The following is a 22,406-nucleotide window of genomic DNA, read 5'->3' as shown; positions in this document are numbered from 1 at the left end:
GTGAGTTTTCTTTCCCAGGGAAAAAAGCCGATGTTTGTGCTCAGGGTCCTGTGGCCCTCAGCGGGAAGCACACTGCAAAAAATCTGAACATCGAAGGATAAGTCCCAGACCGGAGCTGCCCCTACCTCATACTTGTGCTGCCCTGACAGTCCCAGATGAGCCCTACATACTGCCATCAGGAACCTGGACTGGTGAGTTTTCTTTCCCACGGAAAACAGCTGATGTTTGTGTTTAGCGCGCTGTGGCTCTGACTGGCCGCTGACTGCAAAAAATCCTAATATCGAAGGATTTGTCCCAGACCGGAGCTGCCCCATCCTCATACTTTTTTTGCCCTGACCGTCCCAGAGGATCCCTACAAACTGACATCAGGATCCTGGACTGGTGAGTTTTCTTTCCCAGGGAAAACAGCTGATGTTTGTGCTCAGGGCCCTGTGGCTCTGAACCGGCCGCTGACTGCAAAAAATCCGATCATCGAAGGATGTGTCCCAAACCGGAGCTGCCCCATCCTCATACTTTTTTTTCCCTGACCGTCCCAGAGGAGCCCTACAAACTGACATCAGGATCCATGACTGGTGAGTTGTCTTTCCCAGGAAAAACAGCCGATGTTTCTGCTCAGGGTCCTGTGGCAATGAGCATGCAGCTGACATCAAAAAATCCGAATATCGAAGGATGGGCCCCATAGAGAAGATGCCTCCACCTCATACTTGTGCTGACCTGACAGTCCCAGAGGAGCCCTACATACTGACGTCAGGAACCTGGACTGGTGAATTTTCTTTCCTTGGGAAAAGAGCCGATGTTTTTGCTCAGGGTCCTGTGACCGTGTGCGGGAAGCTGACTGCAAAAAATCCGAACATCGAAGGATAAGTCCCAGACCGGGGCTGACCCCAGCTCATACTTGTTCTGCCCTGACAGTCCCAAAGGAGCCCTAAATACTGACATCAGGAACCTGGACTGGTGAGTTTTCTTTCCCAGGGAAAACAGCCGATGTTTCTGCTCAGGGCCGTGTTGCTCTGAACCGGCCGCTGACTGCAAAAAATCCGAACATCGAAGGATGTGTCCCAGACCGGAGCTGCCCCATCCTCATACATTTTTTTGCCTGACCGTCCCAGAGGAGCCCTACAAACTGACATCAGGAACCTGGACTGGTTAGTTTTGTTTCCCTGGGAAAAGAGCCGATGTTTTTGCCAAGGGTCCTGTGACCCTGAGCGGGAAGCTGACTTCAAAAAATCCGAACATCGAAGGATAAGTTCCAGACCAGAGCTGACCCCACCTCATACTTTTGCTGCCCTGACAGTCCCAGAGGAGCCCTACATACTGACACAAGGAACCTGGACTGGTGAGTTTTCTTTCCCAGGGAAAACAGGCAATGTTTTTGCTCAGCGCCCTGTGGCTCTGAACTGGCCGCTGACTGCAAAAAATCCTAATATCGAAGGATTTGTCCCAGACCGGAGCTGCCCCATCCTCAGAATTTTTTTGCCCTGACCGTCCCAGAGGATCCCTGCAAACTGACATCAGGAACCTGGACTGGTGAGTTTTCTTTCCCAGGGAAAACAGCCCATATTTCTGCTCAGGGTCCTGTGGCAATGAGCAGGCAGCTGATATCAAAAACTCCGAATATCGAAGGATGGACCCCATAGAGAAGCTGCCTCTACCTCATACTTGTGCTGCCCTGACAGTCCCAGAGGAGCCCTACAAACTGATATCAGGAACCTGGACTGGTGAGTTTTCTTTCCCAGAGAAAACACCTGATGTTTTTTCTCAGGGTCCTGTGACCCTGAGCGGGAAGCTGACTGCAAAAAATCCGAACATCGAAGGATAAGTCCCAGACCGCTGCTGACCCCACCTCATACTTGTGCTGCCCTGACAATCCCAGAGGAGCCTTACATACTGACACCAGGAACCTGGACTGGTGAGTTTTCTTTCCCAGGGAAAAGAGGCGATGTTTGTGCTCAGGGCCCTGTGGCTCTGAACCAGCCGCTGACTGCAAAAAATCCGAACATCGAAGGATGTGTCCCAGACCGGAGCTGCCCCATCCTCATACTTTTTTTTCCCTGACCGTCCCAGAGGAGCCCTACAAACTAACATCAGGAACCTGGACTGGTGAGTTTTGTTTCCCAGGGAAAACAGCTGAGGTTTCTGCTCAGGGTCCTGTGCAATGAGCAGGCAGCTGATATCAAAAAATCCCAACATGGAAGGATAAGTCCCAGACCGGGGCTGACCCCACCTCATACTTGTGCTGCCCTGACAATCCCAGAGGAGCCCTACATACTGACATCAGGAACCTGGACTGGTGAGTTTTCTTTCCCAGGGAAAAAAGCCGATGTTTGTGCTCAGGGCCCCGTGGCTTTGAACCAGAAGCAGACTGCGAAAATCCTCATGTCGAAGGATGTGTCCCATACCGGAGCTGCCCCATCCTCATACTTTTTTTGCCCTGACAGTCCCAGAGGAGCCCTACAAACTGACATCAGGATCCTGGACTGGTGAGTTTTCTTTCCCAGGGAAAACAGCTGATGTTTGTGCTCAGGGCCCTGTGGCTCTGATCCGGCCGCTGACTGCAAAAAATCCGATCATCGAAGGATGTGTCCCAAACCGGAGCTGCCCCATCCTCATACTTTTTTTTCCCTGACCGTCCCAGAGGAGCCCTACAAACTGACATCAGGATCCATGACTGGTGAGTTGTCTTTCCCAGGGAAAACAGCCGATGTTTCTGCTCAGGGTCCTGTGGCAATGAGCAGGCAGCTGACATCAAAAAATCCGAATATCGAAGGATGGGCCCCATAGAGAAGATGCCTCCACCTCATACTTGTGCTGACCTGACAGTCCCAGAGGAGCCCTACATACTGACATCAGGAACCTGGACTGGTGAGTTTTCTTTCCCAGGGAAACAGCCGATGTTTTTGCTCAGGGTCCTGTGGCCCTTAGCGGGAAGCTGACTGCAAAAAATCTGAACATCCAAGGATAAGTCCCAGACCGGAGCTGACCCCACCTCATACTTGTGCTGCCCTGACAGTCCCAGAGGAGCCCTACATACTGACACCAGGAACCTGGACTGGTGAGTTTTCTTTCCCAGGGAAAACAGGCGATGTTTTTTCACAGGGTCCTGTGACCCTGAGCGGGAAGCTGACTGCAAAAAATCCGAACATCGAAGGATAAGTCCCAGACCGGGGCTGACCCCACCTCATACTTGTGCTGCCCTGACAGTCCCAGAGGAGCCTTACATACTGACACCAGGAACCTGGACTGGTGAGTTTTCTTTCCCAGGGAAAAGAGGCGATGTTTGTGGTCAGGTCCCTGTGGCTCTGAACCGGCCGCTGACTGCAAAAAATCCGAACATCGAAGGATGGGTCCCAGACCGGAGCTGCCCCATCCTCATACTTTTTTTTCCCAGACCGTCCCAGAGGAGCCCTACAAACTGACATCAGGATCCTGGACTGGAGAGTTGTCTTTCCCAGGGATAACAGCCGAGGTTTCTGCTCAGGGTCCTGTGGCAATGAGCAGGAAGCTGATATCAAAAAATCCGAATATCGAAGGATGGACCCATTAGAGAAGCTGCCTCTACCTCATACTTGTGCTGCCCTGACAGTCCCAGAGGAGCCCTACAAACTGACATCAGGAACCTGGACTGGTGAGTTTTCTTTCCCACGGAAAACAGCCGATGTTTTTGCTCAGGGTTCGGTGACCCTGAGCGGGAAGCTGACTGCAAAAAATCCTAATATCGAAGGATGTGTCCCAGACAGGAGCTGCCCCATCCTCATACTTTTTTTTCCCAGACCGTCCCAGAGGAGCCCTACAAACTGACATCAGGAACCTGGACTGGTGAGTTTTTTTTTTGTTTCCCTGGGAAAAGAGCCGATGTTTTTGCTCAGGGTCCTGTGGCCCTTAGCGGGAAGCTGACTGCAAAAAATCTGAACATCCAAGGATAAGTCCCAGACCGGAGCTGACCCCACCTCATACTTGTGCTGCCCTGACAGTCCCAGAGGAGCCCTACAAACTGACACCAGGAACCTGGACTGGTGAGTTTTCTTTCCCAGGGAAAACAGGCGATGTTTTTTCTCAGGGTCCTGTGACCCTGAGCGGGAAGCTGACTGCAAAAAATCCGAACATCGAAGGATAAGTCCCAGACCGGAGCTGACCCCACCTCATACTTGTGCTGCCCTGACAGTCCCAGAGGAGCTTTACATACTGACACCAGGAACCTGGACTGGTGAGTTTTCTTTCCCAGGGAAAAGAGGCGATGTTTGTGCTCAGGGCCCTGTGGCTCTGAACCGGCCGCTGACTGCAAAAAATCCAAACATCGAAGGATGTGTCCCAGACCGGAGCTGCCCCATCCTCATACTTTTTTTTCCCTGACCGTCCCAGAGGAGCCCTACAAACTGACATCAGGATCCTGGACTGGAGAGTTGTCTTTCCCAGGGATAACAGCCGAGGTTTCTGCTCAGGTTCCTGTGGCAATGAGCAGGAAGCTGATATCAAAAAATCCGAATATCGAAGGATGGACCCCATAGAGAAGCTGGCTCTACCTCACACTTGTGCTGCCCTGACAGTCCCAGAGGAGCCCTAGAAACTGACATCAGGAACCTGGACTGGTGAGTTTTCTTTCCCAGGGAAAACAGCCGATGTTACTCCTCAGGGCCCTGTTGCTCTGAACCGGCCGCTGACTGCAAAAAACCCGAACATCGAAGGATGGGCCCCATAAAGAAGCTGCCTCCACCTCACACTTGTGCTGCCCTGACAGTCCCAGAGGAGCCCTAGAAACTGACATCAGGAGTTTGGACTGGTGAGTTTTCTTTCCCAGGGAAAAAAAGCCGATGTTTGTGCTGAGTGCCCCGTGGCTCTGAACCAGAAGCAGACTGCAAAAATCCTAATGTCGAAAGATGTTTCCCAGATCGGAGCTACCCACACCTTATACTTGTGCTGCCCTAACAGTCCCAGAGGAGCCCTACAAACTGACATCAGGAACCTGGACTGGTGAATTTTCTTTCCCAGGGAAAAGAGACGATGTTTTTGCTCAGGGTCCTGTGGCCCTCAGCGGGAAGCAGACTGCAAAAAATCTGAACATCCAAGGATAAGTCCCAGACCGGAGCTGACCCCACCTCATACTTGTGCTGCCCTGATAGTCCCAGAGGAGCCCTACATACTGCCATCAGGAACCTGGACTGGTGAGTTTTCTTTCCCAGGGAAAACAGCCGATGTTTCTGCTCAGGGTCCTGTGGCAATGAGCAGGCAGCTGACATCAAAAAATCTGAATATCGAAAGATAGGCCCCATAGAGAAGCTGCCTCCACCTCATACTTATGCTGCCCTGGCAGTCCCAGAGGAGCCTTACATACTGACACCAGGAACCTGTACTGGTGAGTTTTCTTTCCCAGGGAAAACAGCCGAGGTTTCTGCTCAGGGCCATGTTGCTCTGAACCGGCCGCTGACTGCAAAAAACCCGAACATCGAAGGATGTGTCCCAGACCGGAGCTGCCCCATCCTCATACTTTTTTTTCCCTGACCATCCCAGAGGAGCCCTACAAACTGACATCAGGATCCTGGACTGGTGAGTTGTCTTTCCCAGGGAAAACAGCCGATGTTTCTGCTCAGGGTCGTTGGGCAATGAGCAGGCAGCTGATTGCGAAAAATCCGAATATCGAAGGATGGACCCCATAGAGAAGCTGCCTCCACCTCATACTTGTGCTGCCCTGCCAGTCCCAGAGGAGCCCTACAAACTGACATCAGGAACCTGGACTGGTGAGTTTTCTTTCCCAGGGAAAACAGCCGATGTTTTTTCTCAGGGTCCTGTGACCCTGAGCGGGAAGCTGACTGCAAAAAATCCGAACATCGAAGAATAAGTCCCAGACCGGGGCTGACCCCACCTCATACTTGTGCTGCCCTGACAGTCCCAGAGGAGCCTTACATACTGACACCAGGAACCTGGACTGGTGAGTTTTCTTTCCCAGGGAAAAGAGGCGATGTTTGTGCTCAGGGCCCTGTGGCTCTGAACCAGCCGCTGACTGCAAAAAATCCGAACATCGAAGGATGTGTCCCAGACCGGAGCTGCCCCATCCTCATACTTTTTTTTCCCTGACCGTCCCAGAGGAGCCCTACAAACTAACATCAGGAACCTGGACTGGTGAGTTTTGTTTCCCAGGGAAAACAGCCGAGGTTTCTGCTCAGGGTCCTGTGGCAATGAGCAGGCAGCTGATATCAAAAAATCCGAACATCGAAGGATAAGTCCCAGACCGGGGCTGACCCAAACTCATACCTGTGCTGCCCTGACAGTCCCAGAGGAGCCCTACATACTGACATCAGGATCCTGGACTGGTGAGTTTTCTTTCCCAGGGAAGACAGCCGATGTTTCTTCTCAGGTCCCTGTGACCCTTAGCGGGTAGCTAACTGCAAAAAATCCGAACATCGAAGGATAAGTCCCAGACCGAAGCTGACCACACATCATCCTTGTGGTGCCCTGACAATCCCAGAGGAGCCCTAAAAACTGACATCAGGAACCTGGACTGGTGAGTTTTCTTTCCCAGGGAAAACAGCCGATGTTTCTTCTCAGGGTCCTGTGACACTGAGCAGGCAGCTGATTGCAAAAAATCCGAACATCGAAGGATGGGCCCCATAGAGAAGCTGCCTCCACCTCATACTTGCGCTGCCCTGACCGTCCCAGAGGAGCCCTACAAACTGACATCAGGAACCTGGACTGGTGAGTTGTCTTTCCCAGGGAAAACAGCCGATATTTGTGCTCAGGGTTCTGTGGCTCTGAATCAGCAGCTGAGTCGAAAAAATCCTAATATCGAAGGATGTTTCCGAGACCGGAGCTGCCCCCCCCTCATACATGTGCTGCCCTGACAGTCCCAGAGGAGCCCTACAAACTGACATAAGGAACCTGGACTGGTGAGTTTTCTTTCCCAGGGAAAACAGCCGATGTTTTTGCTCAGGGTCCTGTGACCCTGAGCGGGAAGCTGACTGCAAAAAATCCGAACATCGAAGGATGGGCCCCATAGAGAAGCTTCCTACACCTCATAGTTTTGCTGCACTGACAGTCCCAGAGGAGCCCTACAAACTGACATCAGGATCCTGGACTGGTGAGTTTTCTTTCCCACGGAAAACAGCCGATGTTTTTGCTCAGGGTCCTGTGACCCTGAGCGGGAAGCTGACTGCAAAAAATCCGAACATCGAAGGATAAATCCCAGACCGGAGCTGTCCCCACCTCATACTTTTGCTGCCCTGACAGTCCCAGAGGAGCTCTAGAAACGGACATCAGGAACCTGGACTGGTGAGTTTTCTTTCCCAGGGAAAACAGCCGATGTTTCTGCTCAGGGTGCTGTGGCACTGAGCAGGCAGCTGATTGCAAAAAATCCGAACATCGAAGGATGCGCCCCATAGAGAAGCAGCCTCCACCTCATACTTGTTCTGCCATGACAGTCCCAGAGGAGCCCTAAATAATGACATCAGGATCCTGGACTGGTGAGTTTTCTTTCCCAGGGAAAACAGCTGATGTTTTTGCTCAGGGCCCTGTGACTCTGAGCCGGCAGCTGACTTCAAAATATCCGAACATCGAAGGATGTGTCCCGGACAGGAGCTGCTACACCTAATTCTTGTGCTGCCCTGACAGTACCAGAGGAGCCCTACAAACTTACATCAGGAACCAGGACTGGTGAGTTTTCTTTCCCAGGGAAAACACCTGATGTTTTGCAGAGTGCCCTGTGGCCCTGAGCGGGAAACTGACTGCAAAAAATCAGAACATCGAAGGATGGGCCCCATAGAGAAGGTGCCTCCGTCTCATATTTGTGCTGCCCTGACAGTCCCAGAGGAGCCCTACATACTGACATCAGGAACCTGGACTGGTGAGTTTTCTTTCCCAGGGAAAACAGCCGATGTTTTCGGTCAGGTCGCTGTGGCCCTTAGCGGGAAGCTGACTGCAAAAAGTCCGAAAATCGAAGGATAAGTCCCAGACAGGAGCTGCCCCTTTGTCATAGTTGCGCTGCCCTGTCAGTCCCAGGGGAGCCCTACAATCTGACATCAGGAACCTGGACAGGTGAGTTTTCTTTCCCAGGGAAAATAGCCGATGTTTGTGCTCAGGGCCCTGTTGTTCTGGACCAGCCGCTGACTGCAAAAAATCCGAACATCGAAGGATGTGTCCCAGACCGGAGCTGCCCCATCCTCATACTTTTTTTGCCCTGACCGTCCCAGAGGAGCCCTACAAACAGACATCAGGATCCTGGACTGGTGAGTTTTCTTTCCCAGGGAAAACAGCCAATGTTTCTGCTCAGGGTCCTGTGGCAATGAGCAGGCAGATGAATGCAAAAAATCCGAACATCGAAGGATGGGCCCCGCAGAGAAGCTGCTTCCACCTCATACTTGTGTTGCCCTGACAGCCCCAGTGGAGCCCTACATACTGACATCAGGAACCTGGACTGGTGAGTTTTCTTTCCCAGGGAAAAAAGCCGATGTTTGTGCTCAGGGCCCTGTGGCTCTGAACCAGAAGCAGACTGCAAAAATCCAAATGTCGAAGGCTGTGTCCCAGACCGGATCTGCCTACACCTCATACTTGTGCTGCCCTAACAGACCCAGAGGAGCCCTACAAAGTGACATCAGGAAATTGGACTGATGAGTTTTCTTTCCCAGGGAAAACAGCCGATGTTTCTTCTCAGGGCCCTGTGGCCCTGAGTGGGAAGCTGACTGCAAAAAATCCGAATATCGAAGGATGGGCCACAAACAGAAGTTGCCTCCACCTCATACTTGTGCTTCCATGACTGTCCCAGAGGAGCCCTACATACTGACATCTGGAACCTGGACTGGTGAGTTTTCTTTCCCAGGGAAAAAAGCCGATGTTTGTGCTCAGGGCCCTGTGGCTCTGGACCGGCCGCTGACTGCAAAAAATCCGAACATCGAAGGATGTGTCCCAGACCGGGGCTGCCCCCACCTCATAGTTTTTTTGCCCTGACCGTCCCAGTGCAGCCCTACCAACTGACATCAGGATCCTGGACTGGTGAGTTTTCTTTCCCAGGGAAAACAGCCGATGTTTCTGCTCAGGGTCCTGTGGCAATGAGCAGGCAGCTGATTGCAAAAAATCCGAATATCGAAGGATGGACCCCATAGAGAAGCTGCCTCCACCTCATACTTGTGCTGCCCTGACAGTCCCAGAGGAGCCCTACAAACTGACATCAGGAACCTGGACTTGTGAGTTTTCTTTCCCAGGGAAAACAGCCCATGTTTTTTCTCAGGGTCCTCTGACCCTAAGCGGGAAGCTGACTGCAAAAAATCCGGACATCGAAGGATAAGTCCCAGACCGGGGCTGACCCCACCTCATACTTGTGCTGCCCTGACAGTCCCAGAGGAGCCTTACATGCTGACACCAGGAACCTGGACTGGTGAGTTTTCTTTCCCAGGGAAAACAGCCGATGTTTCTGCTCAGGGTCCTGTGGCAATGAGCAGGCAGCTGATATCAAAAAATCCGAACATCGAAGGATGGACCCCATAGAGAAGCTGCCTCCACCTCATACTTGTGCTGCCCTGACAGTCCCAGAGGAGCCCTAGAAACTGACATCAGTAGTTTGGACTGGTGAGTTTTCTTTCCCACGGAAAAAAAGCCAATGTTTGTGCTGAGTGCCCCGTGGCTCTGAACCAGAAGCAGACTGCAAAAATCCTAATGTCGAAGGATGTTTCCCAGACCGGAGCTGCCCACACCTCATACTTGTGCTGCCCTAACAGTCCCAGAGGAGCCCTTCAAACTGACATCAGGAACCTGGACTGGTAAATTTTCTTTCCCAGGGAAAACAGCTGATGTTTTTGCTCAGGGTCCTGTGACCCTGAGCGGGAAGCTGACTGCAAAAAATCCGAACATCGAAGGATAAGTCCCAGACCGGAGCTGACCCCACCTCATACTTGTGCTGCCCTGACAGTCCCAGAGGAGCCCTACATACTGCCATCAGGAACCTGGACTGGTGTGTTTTGTTCCCTTGGGAAAGAGCCGATGTTTTTGCCCAGGGTCCTGTGGCCCTCAGCGGGAAGCAGACTGCAAAAAATCTGAACATCGAAGGATAAGTCCCAGACCGGAGCTGCCCCCACCTCATACTTGTGCTGCCCTGAGAGTCCCAGAGGAGCCCTACATACTGACATCAGGAACCTGGACTGGTGAGTTTTCTTTCCCAGGGAAAACAGCCGATGTTTCTGCTCAGGGCCCTGTGGCTCTGAACAGGCCGCTGACTGCAAAAAATCCGAACATCGAAGGATGGGCCCCATAGAGAAGCTGCCTCACCTCATACTTGTGCTGCCCTGACAGTCCCAGAGGAGCCCTACAAACTGTCATCAGGAACCTGGATTGGTGAGTTTTCTTTCCCAGGGAAAAAATGCGATGTTTCGGCTCAACGCCCTGTGGCTCTGAACTGGCCGCTGACTGCAAAAAATCCTAATATCGACGGATTTGTCCCAGACCGGAGCGGCCCCATCCTCATAATTTTTTTGCCCTGTCTGTCGGAGAGGATCCCTACAAACTGACATCAGGAACCTGGACTGGTGAGTTTTCTTTCCCAGGGAAAACAGCCGATGTTTTTGCTCAGGGTCCTGTGACCCTGAGCGGGAAGCTGACTGCAAAAAATCCGAACATCGAAGGATAAGTCCCAGACTGGAGCTGCGCCCACCTCATACTTGTGCTGCCCTCACAGTCCCAGAGGAGCACTACATACTGACATCAGGAACCTGGACTGGTGAGTTTTCTTTCCCTGGGAAAACAGCCGATGTTTCTGCTCAGGGCCCTGTGGCTCTGAACAGGCCGCTGACTGCAAAAAATCCGAACATCGAAGGATGGGCCCCATAGAGAAGCTGCCTCCACCTCATACTTGTGCTGCCCTGACAGTCCCAGAGGAGCCCTACAAACTGACATCAGGATCCTGGACTGGTGAGTTTTGTTTCCCTGGGAAAAGAGCCGATGTTTTTGCTCAGGGTCCTGTGGCCCTTAGCGGGAAGCTGAGTGCAAAAAATCTGAATATCGAAGGATAAGTCCCAGATCGGAGCTGCCCCCACCTCATACTTTTGCTGCCCAGACGGTCCCAGAGGAGCCCTAAATACTGACATCAGGAACCTGGACTGGTGAGTTTTCTTTCCCAGGGAAAACAGGCGATGTTTGTGCTCAGCGCCCTCTGCTTCTGAACTGGCCGCTGACTGCAAAAAATCCTAATATCGAAGGATTTGTCCCAGACCGGAGCAGCCCCATCCTCATAATATTTTTGCCCTGACCGTCCCAGAGGATCCCTACAAACTGACATCAGGATCCTGGACTGGTGAGTTTTCTTTCCCAGGGAAAACAGCCGATGTTTCTGCTCAGGGTCCTGTGGCAATGAGCAGGCAGCTGATTGCAAAAAATTCGAATATCGAAGGATGGACCCCATAGAGAAGCTGCCTCCACCTCATACTTGTGCTGCCCTGACAGTCCCAGAGGAGCCCTACAAACTGACATCAGGAACCTGGAATGGTGAGTTTTCTTTCCCAGAGAAAACACCTGATGTTTTTTCTCAGGGTCCTGTGACCCTGAGCGGGAAGCTGACTGCAAAAAATCCGAACATCGAAGGATAAGTCCCAGACCGGGGCTGACCCCACCTCATACTTGTGCTGCCCTGACAGTCCCAGAGGAGCCCTACATACTGACATCAGGAACCTGGACTGGTGAGTTTTCTTTCCCAGGGAAAACAGGCGATGTTTGTGCTCAGCGCCCTGTTGCTCTGAACTGGCCGTTGACTGTAAAAAATCCAAATATCAAAGGATTTGTCCCAGACCAGAGCTGCCCCATCCTCATACTTGTGCTGCCCTGACAGTCCCAGAGGAGCCCTACAAACTGACATCAGGATCCTTGACTGGTGAGTTTTCTTTCCCAGGGAAAACAGCCGATGTTTCTGCTCAGGGTCCTGTGGCAATGAGCAGGCAGCTGATTGCAAAAAATTTGAACATCGAAGGATGGGCCCCATAGAGAAGCTGCCTCCACCTCATACTTGTGCTGCCCTGACAGTCCCAGAGGAGCCCTAGAAACTGACATCAGGAACCTGGACTCGTGAGTTTTCTTTCCCAGGGAAAAAAGCCGATGTTTGTGCTCAGGGCCCCGTGGCTCTGAACCAGAAGCAGACTGCAAAAATCCTAATGTCTAAGGAAGTTTCCCAGACCGGAGCTGCCCACACCTCATACTTGTGCTGCCCTAACAGTCCCAGAGGAGCCCTACAAACTGACATCAGGATCCTGGACTGGTGAGTTTTCTTTCCCATGGAAAAGAGCCAATGTTTCTGCCCAGGGCCCTGTGGCTCTGAACCGACCGCTGACTGCAAAAAATCCGAACATCGAAGGATGGGCCCCATAGAGAAGCTGCCTCCACCTCATACTTGTGCTGCCCTGACAGTCCCAGAGGAGCCCTAGAAACTGACATCAGGAACCTGGACTGGTGAGCTTTCTTTCCCAGGGAAAAAATGCGATGTGTGGGCTCAGCGCCCTGTGGCTCTGAACTGGCCGCTGACTGCAAAAAATCCTAATGTCGAAGGATTTGTCCCAGACCGGAGCTGCCCCATCCTCATAATTTTTTTGCCCTGACTGTCCCAGAGGATCCCTACAAACTGACATCAGGATCCTGGACTGGTGAGTTTTCTTTCCCAGGGAAAACAGCCGATGTTTCTGCTCAGGGTCCTGTGGAAATGAGCAGGCAGCTGATTGCAAAAAATCCGAATATCGAAGGATGGGCCCCATAGAGAAGCTGCCTCCACCTCATACTTGTGCTGCCCTGACAGTCCCAGAGGAGCCCTACATACTGACACCAGGAAGCTGGACTGGTGATTTTTCTTTCCCAGGGAAAACAGGCGATGTTTGTGCTCAGGGCCCTGTGGCTCTGAACCGGCCGCTGACTGCAAAAAATCAGAACATCAAAGGATATGTCCCAGACCGGAGCTCCCCCACCTCATATTGGTGCTGCCCTGACAGTCCCAGAGGAGCCCTACATACTGACATCAGGAACCTGGACTGGTGAGTTTTCTTTCCCAGGGAAAACAGGCGATGTTTGTGCTCAGCGCCCTGTGGCTCTGAACTGGCCGCTGACTGCAAAAAATCCTAATATCAAAGGATTTGTCCCAGACCAGAGCTGCCCCATCCTCATACTTGTGCTGCCCTGACAGTCCCAGAGGAGCCCTACAAACTGACATCAGGAACCTGGACTGGTGAGTTTTCTTTCCCAGGGAAAAAAGCCGATGTTTGTGCTCAGGGCCCCGTGGCTCTGAACCAGAAGCAGACTGCAAAAATCCTAATGTCGAAGGATGTTTCCCATACCGGATCTGCCCACACCTCATACTTGAGCTGCCCTAACAGTCCCAGAGGAGCCCTACAAACTGACATCAGGAACCTGGAATGGTGAGTTGTCTTTCCCAGAGAAAACACCTGATGTTTTTTCTCAGGGTCCTGTGACCCTGAGCGGGAAGCTGACTGCAAAAAATCCGAACATCGAAGGATAAGTCCCAGACCGGGGCTGACCCCACCTCATACTTGTGCTGCCCTGACAGTCCCAGAGGAGCCCTACATACTGACATCAGGAACCTGGACTGGTGAGTTTTCTTTCCCAGGGAAAACAGCCGATGTTTCTGCTCAGGGCCGTGTTGCTCTGAACAGGCCGCTGACTGCAAAAAATCTGAACATCGAAGGATGGGCCCCATAGAGAAGCTGCATCCACCTCATACATTTTTTGCCCTGACAGACCCAGAGGAGCCCTAGAAACTGGCATCAGGAACCTGGACTGGTGAGTTTTCTTTCCCAGGGAAAAAAGCCGATGTTTGTGCTCACTGCCCCGTGGCTCTGAACCAGAAGCAGACTGCAAAAATCCTAATGTCGAAGGATGTTTCCCAGAGCGGAGCTGCCCACACCTCATACTTGTGCTGCCCTGACAGTCCCAGAGGAGCCCTACATACTGACATCAGGAACCTGGACTGGTGAGTTTTCTTTCCCAGGGAAAAAAGCCAATGTTTGTGCTCAGGGACCCGTGGCTCTGAACCAGAAGCAGACTGCAAAAATCCTAATGTCGAAGGATGTTTCCCAGACCGGAGCTGCCCACACCTCATACTTGTGCTGCCCTAACAGTCCCAGAGGAGCCCTACAAACTGACATCAGGATCCTTGACTGGTGAGTTTTCTTTCACAGGGAAAACAGCCGATGTTTCTGCTCAGGGTCCTGTGGCAATGAGCCGGCAGCTGATTGCAAAAAATTTGAACATCGAAGGATGGGCCCCATAGAGAAGCTGCCTCCACCTCATACTTGTGCTGCCCTGACAGTCCCAGAGGAGCCCTAGAAACTGACATCAGGAACCTGGACTCGTGAGTTTTCTTTCCCAGGGAAAAAAGCCGATGTTTGTGCTCAGGGCCCCGTGGCTCTGAACCAGAAGCAGACTGCAAAAATCCTAATGTCTAAGGAAGTTTCCCTGACCGGAGCTGCCCACACCTCATACTTGTGCTGCCCTAGCAGTCCCAGAGGAGCCCTACAAACTGACATCAGGATCCTGGACTGGTGAGTTTTCTTTCCCATGGAAAAGAGCCAATGTTTCTGCTCAGGGCCCTGTGGCTCTGAACCGACCTCTGACTGCAAAAAATCCGAACATCGAAGGATGGGCCCCATAGAGAAGCTGCCTCCACCTCATACTTGTGCTGCCCTGACAGTCCCAGAGGAGCCCTACAAACTGACATCAGGAACCTGGACTGGTGAGTTTTCTTTCCCAGGGAAAACAGGCGATGTTTGTGCTCAGCGCCCTGTTGCTCTGAACTGGCCGTTGACTGTAAAAAATCCAAATATCAAAGGATTTGTCCCAGACCAGAGCTGCCCCATCCTCATACTTGTGCTGCCCTGACAGTCCCAGAGGAGCCCTACAAACTGACATCAGGATCCTTGACTGGTGAGTTTTCTTTCCCAGGGAAAACAGCCGATGTTTCTGCTCAGGGTCCTGTGGCAATGAGCAGGCAGCTGATTGCAAAAAATTTGAACATCGAAGGATGGGCCCCATAGAGAAGCTGCCTCCACCTCATACTTGTGCTGCCCTGACAGTCCCAGAGGAGCCCTAGAAACTGACATCAGGAACCTGGACTCGTGAGTTTTCTTTCCCAGGGAAAAAAGCCGATGTTTGTGCTCAGGGCCCCGTGGCTCTGAACCAGAAGCAGACTGCAAAAATCCTAATGTCTAAGGAAGTTTCCCAGACCGGAGCTGCCCACACCTCATACTTGTGCTGCCCTAACAGTCCCAGAGGAGCCCTACAAACTGACATCAGGATCCTGGACTGGTGAGTTTTCTTTCCCATGGAAAAGAGCCAATGTTTCTGCCCAGGGCCCTGTGGCTCTGAACCGACCGCTGACTGCAAAAAATCCGAACATCGAAGGATGGGCCCCATAGAGAAGCTGCCTCCACCTCATACTTGTGCTGCCCTGACAGTCCCAGAGGAGCCCTACATACTGACACCAGGAAGCTGGACTGGTGATTTTTCTTTCCCAGGGAAAACAGGCGATGTTTGTGCTCAGGGCCCTGTGGCTCTGAACCGGCCGCTGACTGCAAAAAATCAGAACATCAAAGGATATGTCCCAGACCGGAGCTCCCCCACCTCATATTGGTGCTGCCCTGACAGTCCCAGAGGAGCCCTACATACTGACATCAGGAACCTGGACTGGTGAGTTTTCTTTCCCAGGGAAAACAGGCGATGTTTGTGCTCAGCGCCCTGTGGCTCTGAACTGGCCGCTGACTGCAAAAAATCCTAATATCAAAGGATTTGTCCCAGACCAGAGCTGCCCCATCCTCATACTTGTGCTGCCCTGACAGTCCCAGAGGAGCCCTACAAACTGACATCAGGAACCTGGACTGGTGAGTTTTCTTTCCCAGGGAAAAAAGCCGATGTTTGTGCTCAGGGCCCCGTGGCTCTGAACCAGAAGCAGACTGCAAAAATCCTAATGTCGAAGGATGTTTCCCATACCGGATCTGCCCACACCTCATACTTGAGCTGCCCTAACAGTCCCAGAGGAGCCCTACAAACTGACATCAGGAACCTGGAATGGTGAGTTGTCTTTCCCAGAGAAAACACCTGATGTTTTTTCTCAGGGTCCTGTGACCCTGAGCGGGAAGCTGACTGCAAAAAATCCGAACATCGAAGGATAAGTCCCAGACCGGGGCTGACCCCACCTCATACTTGTGCTGCCCTGACAGTCCCAGAGGAGCCCTACATACTGACATCAGGAACCTGGACTGGTGAGTTTTCTTTCCCAGGGAAAACAGCCGATGTTTCTGCTCAGGGCCGTGTTGCTCTGAACAGGCCGCTGACTGCAAAAAATCTGAACATCGAAGGATGGGCCCCATAGAGAAGCTGCATCCACCTCATACATTTTTTGCCCTGACAGACCCAGAGGAGCCCTAGAAACTGGCATCAGGAACCTGGACTGGTGAGTTTTCTTTCCCAGGGAAAAAAGCCGATGTTTGTGCTCACTGCCCCGTGGCTCTGAACCAGAAGCAGACTGCAAAAATCCTAATGTCGAAGGATGTTTCCCAGAGCGGAGCTGCCCACACCTCATACTTGTGCTGCCCTGACAGTCCCAGAGGAGCCCTACATACTGACATCAGGAACCTGGACTGGTGAGTTTTCTTTCCCAGGGAAAACAGGCGATGTTTGTGCTCAGCGCCCTGTTGCTCTGAACTGGCCGTTGACTGTAAAAAATCCAAATATCAAAGGATTTGTCCCAGACCAGAGCTGCCCCATCCTCATACTTGTGCTGCCCTGACAGTCCCAGAGGAGCCCTACAAACTGACATCAGGATCCTTGACTGGTGAGTTTTCTTTCACAGGGAAAACAGCCGATGTTTCTGCTCAGGGTCCTGTGGCAATGAGCCGGCAGCTGATTGCAAAAAATTTGAACATCGAAGGATGGGCCCCATAGAGAAGCTGCCTCCACCTCATACTTGTGCTGCCCTGACAGTCCCAGAGGAGCCCTAGAAACTGACATCAGGAACCTGGACTGGTGAGTTTTCTTTCCCAGGGAAAAAAGCCAATGTTTGTGCTCAGGGACCCGTGGCTCTGAACCAGAAGCAGACTGCAAAAATCCTAATGTCGAAGGATGTTTCCCAGACCGGAGCTGCCCACACCTCATACTTGTGCTGCCCTAACAGTCCCAGAGGAGCCCTACAAACTGACATCAGGATCCTTGACTGGTGAGTTTTCTTTCACAGGGAAAACAGCCGATGTTTCTGCTCAGGGTCCTGTGGCAATGAGCCGGCAGCTGATTGCAAAAAATTTGAACATCGAAGGATGGGCCCCATAGAGAAGCTGCCTCCACCTCATACTTGTGCTGCCCTGACAGTCCCAGAGGAGCCCTAGAAACTGACATCAGGAACCTGGACTCGTGAGTTTTCTTTCCCAGGGAAAAAAGCCGATGTTTGTGCTCAGGGCCCCGTGGCTCTGAACCAGAAGCAGACCGCAAAAATCCTAATGTCTAAGGAAGTTTCCCAGACCGGAGCTGCCCACACCTCATACTTGTGCTGCCCTAGCAGTCCCAGAGGAGCCCTACAAACTGACATCAGGAACCTGGACTGGTGAGTTTTCTTTCCCATGGAAAAGAGCCAATGTTTCTGCTCAGGGCCCTGTGGCTCTGAACCGACCTCTGACTGCAAAAAATCCGAACATCGAAGGATGGGCCCCATAGAGAAGCTGCCTCCACCTCATACTTGTGCTGCCCTGACAGTCCCAGAGGAGCCCTACATACTGACATCAGGAACCTGGACTGGTGAGTTTTCTTTCCCAGGGAAAACAGGCGATGTTTGTGCTCAGCGCCCTGTTGCTCTGAACTGGCCGTTGACTGTAAAAAATCCAAATATCAAAGGATTTGTCCCAGACCAGAGCTGCCCCATCCTCATACTTGTGCTGCCCTGACAGTCCCAGAGGAGCCCTACAAACTGACATCAGGATCCTTGACTGGTGAGTTTTCTTTCCCAGGGAAAACAGCCGATGTTTCTGCTCAGGGTCCTGTGGCAATGAGCAGGCAGCTGATTGCAAAAAATTTGAACATCGAAGGATGGGCCCCATAGAGAAGCTGCCTCCACCTCATACTTGTGCTGCCCTGACAGTCCCAGAGGAGCCCTAGAAACTGACATCAGGAACCTGGACTCGTGAGTTTTCTTTCCCAGGGAAAAAAGCCGATGTTTGTGCTCAGGGCCCCGTGGCTCTGAACCAGAAGCAGACTGCAAAAATCCTAATGTCTAAGGAAGTTTCCCAGACCGGAGCTGCCCACACCTCATACTTGTGCTGCCCTAACAGTCCCAGAGGAGCCCTACAAACTGACATCAGGATCCTGGACTGGTGAGTTTTCTTTCCCATGGAAAAGAGCCAATGTTTCTGCCCAGGGCCCTGTGGCTCTGAACCGACCGCTGACTGCAAAAAATCCGAACATCGAAGGATGGGCCCCATAGAGAAGCTGCCTCCACCTCATACTTGTGCTGCCCTGACAGTCCCAGAGGAGCCCTACAAACTGACATCAGGAACCTGGACTGGTGAGTTTTGTTTCCATGGGAAAAGAGCTGATGTTTTTGCTCAGGGTCCTGTGGCAATGAGCAGGCAGCTGATTGCAAAAAATTTGAACATCGAAGGATGGGCTCCATAGAGAAGCTGCCTCCACCTCATACTTGTGCTGCCCTGACAGTCCCAGAGGAGCCCTAGAAACTGACATCAGGAACCTGGACTGGTGAGTTTTCTTTCCCAGGGAAAAAAGCCGATGTTTGTGCTCAGGGACCCGTGGCTCTGACCGGAAGCAGACTGCAAAAATCCTAATGTCGAAGGATGTTTCCCAGACCGGAGCTTCCCACACCTCATACTTGTGCTGCCCTGACAGTCCCAGAGGAGCCCTACAAACTGAAATCAGGAACCTGGACTGGTGAGTTTTCTTTCCCAGGGAAAACACCCGATGTTTTTGCTCAGGGTCCTGTGACCCTGACGGGGAAGATGACTGCAAAAAATCCGAACATCGAAGGATAAGTCCCAGACTGGAGCTGCCTCCACCTCATACTTGTGCTGCCCTGACAGTCCCAGAGGAGCCCTACATACTGACATCAGGAACCTGGACTGGTGAGTTATCTTTCCCAGGGAAAACAGGCGATGTTCGTGCTCAGCGCCCTGTGGCTCTGAACTGGCCGCTGACTGCAAAAAATCCTAATATCAAAGCGTTTGTCCCAGACCGGAGCTGCCCCATCCTCATAATTTTTTTGCCCTGACAGTCCCAGAGGATGCCTACAAACTGACATCAGGATCCTGGACTTGTGAGTTTAATTTCCCAGGGAAAACAGCCAATGTTTCTGCCCCGGGTCCTGTGGCAATGAGCAGGCAGCTGATTGCAAAAAATCCGAATATCGAAGGATGGACCCCATAGAGAAGCTGCCTCCACCTCATATTTGTGCTGCCCTGACAGTCCCAGAGGAGCCCTACAAACTGACATCAGGAACCTTGACTGGTGAGTTTTGTTTCCCAAGGAAAACAGCCGATGTTTTTGCTCAGGGTCCTGTGACCCTGAGCGGGAAGCTGACTGCAAACAATCCGAACATCGAAGGATAAGTCCCGGACCGGAGCTGACCCCACCTCATACTTGTGCTGCCCTGACAGTCCCAGAGGAGCCCTACATACTGACATCAGGAACCTGGACTGGTGAGTTTTCTTTCCCAGGGAAAAAAGCCGATGTTTGTGCTCAGGGCCCTGTGGCTCTGAACCAGAAGCAGACTGCGAAAATCCTAATGTCGAAGGATGTTTCCCAGACAGGAGCTGCCCACACCTCATACTTGTGCTACCCTACCAGTCCCAGAGGAGCCCTACATACTGACATCAGGAACCTGGACTGGTGAGTTTTCTTTCCCAGGGAAAACAGCCGATGTTTTTGCTCAGGGTCCTGTGACCCTGAGCGGGAAGCTGACTGCAAAAAATCCGAACATCGAAGGATAAGTCCCAGACCGGAGCTGCGCCCACCTCATACTTGTGCTGCCCTCACAGTCCCAGAGGAGCACTACATACTGACATCAGGAACCTGGACTGGTGAGTTTTCTTTCCCTGGGAAAACAGCCGATGTTTTTGCTCAGGGTCCTGTGGCCCTTAGCGGGAAGCTGAATGCAAAAAATCTGAATATCGAAGGATAAGTCCCAGATCGGAGCTGCCCCCACCTCATACTTTTGCTGCCCAGACAGTCCCAGAGGAGCCCTAAATACTGACATCAGGAACCTGGACTGGTGAGTTTTCTTTCCCAGGGAAAACAGGCGATGTTTGTGCTCATCGCCCTCTGCTTCTGAACTGGCCGCTGACTGCAAAAAATCCTAATATCGAAGGATTTGTCCCAGACCGGAGCTGCCCCATCCTCATAATTTTTTTGCCCTGACCGTCCCAGAGGATCCCTACAAACTGACATCAGGATCCTGGACTGGTGAGTTTTCTTTCCCAGGGAAAACAGCCGATGTTTCTGCTCAGGGTCCTGTGGCAATGAGCAGGCAGCTGATTGCAAAAAATTCGAATATCGAAGGATGGACCCCATAGAGAAGCTGCCTCCACCTCATACTTGTGCTGCCCTGACAGTCCCAGAGGAGCCCTACAAACTGACATCAGGAACCTGGAATGGTGAGTTTTCTTTCCCAGAGAAAACACCTGATGTTTTTTCTCAGGGTCCTGTGACCCTGAGCGGGAAGCTGACTGCAAAAAATCCAAACATCGAAGGATAAGTCCCAGACCGGGGCTGAACCCACCTCATACTTGTGCTACCCTGACAGTCCCAGAGGAGCCCTACATACTGACATCAGGAACCTGGACTGGTGAGTTTTCTTTCCCAGGGAAAACAGCCGATGTTTCTGCTCAGGGCCGTGTTGCTCTGAACAGGCCGCTGACTGCAAAAAATCCGAACATCGAAGGATGGGCCCCATAGAGAAGCTGCATCCACCTCATACATTTTTTGCCCTGACAGACCCAGAGGAGCCCTAGAAACTGGCATCAGGAACCTGGACTGGTGAGTTTTCTTTCCCAGGGAAAAAAGCCGATGTTTGTGCTCACTGCCCCGTGGCTCTGAACCAGAAGCAGACTGCAAAAATCCTAATGTCGAAGGATGTTTCCCAGACAGGAGCTGCCCACACCTCATACTTTTGCTGCCCTGACAGTCCCAGAGGAGCCCTACATACTGACATCAGGAACCTGGACTGGTGAGTTTTCTTTCCCAGGGAAAACAGGCGATGTTTGTGCTCAGCGCCCTGTTGCTCTGAACTGGCCGTTGACTGTAAAAAATCCAAATATCAAAGGATTTGTCCCAGACCAGAGCTGCCCCATCCTCATACTTGTGCTGCCCTGACAGTCCCAGAGGAGCCCTACAAACTGACATCAGGATCCTTGACTGGTGAGTTTTCTTTCCCAGGGAAAACAGCCGATGTTTCTGCTCAGGGTCCTGTGGCAATGAGCAGGCAGCTGATTGCAAAAAATTTGAACATCGAAGGATGGGCCCCATAGAGAAGCTGCCTCCACCTCATACTTGTGCGGCCCTGACAGTCCCAGAGGAGCCCTAGAAACTGACATCAGGAACCTGGACTGGTGAGTTTTCTTTCCCAGGGAAAAAAGCCGATGTTTGTGCTCAGGGCCCCGTGGCTCTGAACCAGAAGCAGACTGCAAAAATCCTAATGTCTAAGGAAGTTTCCCAGACCGGAGCTGCCCACACCTCATACTTTTTTTCCCTGACCATCCCAGAGGAGCCCTACATACTGACATCAGGATCCTGGACTGGTGAGTTTTCTTTCCCAGGGAAAACAGCCGATGTTTTTGCTCAGGGTCCGGTGACCCTAAACGGGAAGCTGACTGGAAAAATCCGAACATCGAAGGATAAGTCGCAGACCGGGGCTGACCCCACCTCATTCTTGTGCTGCCCTGACAGTCCCAGAGGAGCCCTACATACTGACACCAGGAAGCTGGACTGGTGAGTTTTCTTTCCCAGGGAAAACAGGCGATGTTTGTGCTCAGGGCCCTGTGGCTCTTAACCGGCCGCTGACTGCAAAAAATTCGAACATCAAAGGATGTGTCCCAGACCGGAGCTGCCCCCACCTCATACTTGTTCTGCCCTGATAGTCCCAGAGGAGCCCTACAAACTGACATCAGGATCCTGGACTGGTGAGTTGTCTTTCCCAGGGAAAACAGCCAATGTTTCTGCTCAGGGTCCTGTGGCAATGAGCAGGCAGCTGATATCAAAAAATCCGAATATCGAAGGATGGACCCCATAGAGAAGCTGCCTCCACCTCATATTTGTGCTGCCCTGACAGTCCCAGAGGCGCCCTACAAACTGACATCAGGAACCTTGACTGGTGAGTTTTGTTTCCCAAGGAAAACAGCCGATGTTTTTGCTCAGGGTCCTGTGACCCTGAGCGGGAAGCTGACTGCAAAAAA

Source organism: Taeniopygia guttata, chromosome 5 (genome assembly GCF_048771995.1).
Source record: "Taeniopygia guttata chromosome 5, bTaeGut7.mat, whole genome shotgun sequence".
Taxonomy (NCBI): domain Eukaryota; kingdom Metazoa; phylum Chordata; class Aves; order Passeriformes; family Estrildidae; genus Taeniopygia; species Taeniopygia guttata.
Note: the sequence above shows the minus strand (reverse complement) of the source record.